Raw genomic sequence first — 4908 nt, 5'->3', positions numbered from 1 at the left:
GTATCTTCCTTCTGAATTCCTAGTAGTTGTTTTCAAGTACAGCTCTTCACAAAACATATCCTCGTCTGATTGAAGGTTATTTTTTGGGACTTCCTCTAACTCCCAGAACTTGCGTAGTTGGCTATCTAACGAAATGTCCTCTCCCATTGAGACTTTTGTAGCAAAGCAAGAGACGTGTGCAGTGGAAGATGCCCCAGTAACAATCCACCCGAACACCGTCTCTTGAGACAGAAGGTTGTATTGAATACTACGCTTTACCCCATCTAACATAACCTTGGGGTACAAATCTCCTCCGATCAAAACATCGATAGGACCGCTTTACAAAAACTTCGAATCTGCTAAAGGTACTTTAGTCAGTTGTTCTAGAATGGATTCATCTATTGAGGTCGAGGGTAAGTTACCAGTGAGTTGTGGTAATACAAACGCAGTAGCTTCTATTAAAAGATTTGGATCACGGGGTGAGCCTAAAACAAACGAACAAATTTTCGATGCGCTGTTAGAAACCCTTTGATTCAATCCCGAAATAACCGCATTTGTCTTGGAATACGGTAGTTTTAAAAGTTTTCGAAGTCGTTCAGAAATAAACGAGACTTCTGAAGCTGAATCAATTAAAGCGCGAGCTATATAAATTGAGCCCAAGTGGCAGATGTGAAACATGGCGGTTCCAAGTAGAGCTGAGGATAAGCCTGACGATTTCAAATTTTCCTCAGCTGTCGACAACATACTGTTAGAAGAAGCGGACTGTATATTTGTATGGAATGCCTGTGAAGCAGTTCCACCTGCAGTTTCTTTTGGGGGTTGAGTGTTAGAAGACACTCTGTGAAGTAGAGTATGATGTCTACTTTTGCACTTAGTGCACGAGAATTGACTTTTACAGTCTTTTATCGAATGGCCTTTTGAAAGACAGTTTAGACAGCAGTTGTGTTTTTTAATTGCAGTGAACCTATCATTAATCGAAAGTGACAAGAATTTTGTACATAAACGCAAAGGATGTTGTTGTTTCTGACACATTATGCAGTAAGACTGAGAAATATTTGTCGCCAGAGACACCTTCTTTCGACCCGTCGGGTTGGGTTGATGTGAGAATGCTTTTTGATGTTGGTTGGTTGAAGAAGATGAAGCTGACCATTTCACATCCACTATCGATTCCAAAGTTCTGAAGCGTTGAGTGAGAAATGCATCCATCTGACTCCATTCCGGTATAGCAGCTTTATCTAGTAGTGTTTGTTCCCACAGAGAAAGTGTTGTTTCAGGGAGTCGGTTTGAACACAGGAAGATTAGGATCGGATCCCAATTCCCAACGTTGACGTTATACGTTGCTAACGCTGATAGACATCCGTTTATGCCTCGCTGGAGCTCCTTTAACGCGGGTGCACTTTCGGTCCGAATAACCGGAAGCGAAAAAAGCAGCTTCAATTGCTTGTTGACCAAAACCCGTTTATTTTCGTACGCTGCCTTCAAATTTGACCATGCGATGTCGAATCCCTCATTTGATAGTGGGGGTTTGCTAACGATGTCTCGTGCTTCGCCGCTTGTTTTATGTCGAAGGTGGAAGAGTTTTTCGATGTTACTCAGATCCGCATTATTAATGTAAATCGCGGTGAAGAGATCACGGAAGGATGGCCACGACACATAGTCACCACGGAATATTTCTGTGGCACATGGCGGTGGGTTCAAATTATTGGAGCGCTTGGGTACTTGGGCAGGGGGCACATAAGAAGCAGTAGCAGCCGTCACGCTGTACTTCTGAATGCCTTCGCTAATGCGCGACAAACACGAAAGATAATCTTTAAAAGTTGAATTTTGTTTGGCCTTTACGGCTTCTACCTCATCTTCATCTTTCAGAGTTTGAAAGCATTTTTCGCATGCATCTTTAGTTTTAGACCAAATGTCTATCAACTCCGTTTTCAAACTCTCGAAAGAAATTTTCGAATGCTCGTTCAAAGTCGCTTCAACGAATCCCGCATTGAATTCGACAATCTGATCTGAGCACCTAGTGAAATAACTTGCTTGTCAAAGAACGAGAGTCGATTTATGTACAAATAACAAAGAACTAAATTATTGAAAAACAATTAATCGAAAAACAGCAAATACTGATTGACTTTAAACTAATGATGTAAATATAGAAAGTTCCTACAGGGTCAATGCAAAAATTTCCTACTGGGTCACTTGTGCTAATATGTATATGCACTTGTAGGTATGTAGGTGTGTATGAATGTAAATACACAGGCGACTAAGCAAAAAATGCAAAGTCACCAGCTGAGCGCCAACACGAACAAAAGGTGCGTGCAATAGGAAAAAACCGAAAATGCACCGATACGGGTAAATATGTGCTGTATGTACTTGTATATAAATGTACGATTGTTTATATGTACTTAGGCACGCACAGTAAAGTAGCGAAAAATGTCGCGATGCTGATTATATACACCAAAAAAAAAGATCTCTCAGTTCGAGAGATTGGAAATGTAAATATGTATGTATGTATATAAACTTATGTATTTACATATATTTAGTAAATAAGGAATACACCAAATTCGAAGATAAATAATACAGATAGATGTGGCCGAAATTAATATTTGAATATACTATGCTCCAAGATTTTTAAAAAAAATTTTATTTTAAAGAGATCACCACCAAAATAATTTGATTAATTGGAAACGATTTAAATCTTTTGAGTTATCGAGATGCGTTTAAATGCAAAAAGAACGTCACTTTCTTGTACACAATGACCACATATATCTGTATATAAAAATGTATGTACACAAGTAATTTTGTATGCACATATGCACATATGTATGTATTTGCACACAGAATTGCAGAACCAAGTGAAAGAAAAGAAAACTCACTTATGTATTTATAGTTCGATTTATGCATTCACTTTCACGAGTTGCTTTTTTTGTATATACTTTAAATAATATGTATATGCTTTTGATATGCACAATATATTTATGTGGAAAGGTATTTATTTTTTTTTTATTTTTTTTTCACTGCTTCGACTATGCATATGTACATACGTAAATATATGCTTGTTTATGTATTTTCGCACTTTTTTTTATGTATTTTGCTTAATATTTGCACTTTTCCTGTACAACTTGATTAAGATGGCACTGATTTTTTTTTTTCGAAAATTTATAGAAGAAAAAACACTTTCGCTTTATCTTTTATTTCTACCTGTATCGTTTTTTATTCTTTTTGCAGAGCTCAACAATTTATGAATTTTTTCACACGCACCTGTATGTTTGTATGTATTTCGTTAAATATAGCTGAGTTGACTTGTTCGTGGTTTCCTCGGACTTTCGCTCCTCGATCGGGCTTTTGTTCTTAAAAATATTTGCTGGGTTTTTTCTTCCTTCTCTGCTGAAATTCGGGTTAGAGTTAGGTATTGATGTATGTACTTCCGCTGTTATGTTCGACGGCTCAGGAGGACCAAAATGTTTTGCTGAGAAGCAAAACCTACGTACGCCGGTGCGAACTCACGACGATGTATCACAAGGAAGAAAAAGAAATATAAACACTTGTATTAGAATAAGTATATATGTATGTAAGATGGTTTATTGCAAGCGCATATACGAAGTTATATGCCTTACTCAAATACTATGTACATAAGCAAAGTAGGACAAAGGAATGGATGTTCACAATATACATACGTATTGTTGATATTACCTTAAATAGTGATCGCTGACTCAATGCTGCTGTCGGTCTGGCTGCTGTCATCAAAAAGAACCGCAGTTCAAACCGAACATCGCATTAAATAATCTTGAACTTCGAAAGAAGCGCACCGGTAGTTTTCCCGCAGCCGTGCAGAACACTTACCAGTGGTTCCCAACTATTGAAGGCTTTTGGCTCCAACACATATTATAAAATATAAACATCATAATACAAAAATAAATATATTATTTGTCAACAACATTGAGTGCAAGATTATTCTACATTTTAGTTGAATCATTTTATGAAGTATAAAATAGATTACTAATATGTATATTTATATATGTTCTTTATCAAGAGTTTACCTCAATGCGTTTTATAAAGTTATGAAATGTGTATAAATAAGCTTGTTTAGGCCAGCGTCTTAGATATGCAATTTAAGAGCCACCCTATTTAACATTTGTACATAAGACAACAGTTAACTGCTTTCTATTGTCGAACGCTTGCTATGTTAAAATTTCCCTTGCATAGAAAGCCGTTCGATGGCAAGAATGATAGAATACAAGATTGCGCCAATCGAGCTGAGAGCAACTGGTCGTGACGTTAAAATATACCAGAATGAGAGAACAAGACGAACTCGACAAGAAAAAGAAGAAGAAGAAGCATCGAACAAAAGGCAGTGTTGCCAAGTTTTCAATTTGAAAAAGCACCAAATTTTTATTGGTGTATTTTATGGACTTTATATGAATACATAAGGATGCCGATTCAAATTAATAAAAATCAATGTTTCTTGCACAACGGTCGAATTCTTTTGGCATGATTGAAGGTGCTGCACATATTTCGTTGTCGCTTATGATTGTCACTGTGCCATGAATTTTATTTAAATTTTTGTAAAATTGCTTACCACACTTACGATTGCTATAAACTTTGCACCACACTCAATAATTTTTGCGTTTTGAATACCCACTAAATTTGGTGCGGAAAGCATCAAGTTGGCAACAGTAAATGTAAACAANTGCTGCACATATTTCGTTGTCGCTTATGATTGTCACTGTGCCATGAATTTTATTTAAATTTTTGTAAAATTGCTTACCACACTTACGATTGCTATAAACTTTGCACCACACTCAATAATTTTTGCGTTTTGAATACCCACTAAATTTGGTGCGGAAAGCATCAAGTTGGCAACAGTAAATGTAAACAAAAGTATTTTATGACATCAGCGATTAGGTGGATGCTGTCAAATCGACGAAGAGAGGGTTA

This window comes from Rhagoletis zephyria, unplaced genomic scaffold, assembly GCF_001687245.7.
Source record: "Rhagoletis zephyria isolate East Lansing unplaced genomic scaffold, Rhagoletis_zephyria_1.1 Rzeph_scaffold_02686, whole genome shotgun sequence".
NCBI classification, from domain to species: Eukaryota; Metazoa; Arthropoda; class Insecta; order Diptera; family Tephritidae; genus Rhagoletis; species Rhagoletis zephyria.
This window is presented reverse-complemented; position numbering follows the sequence as displayed.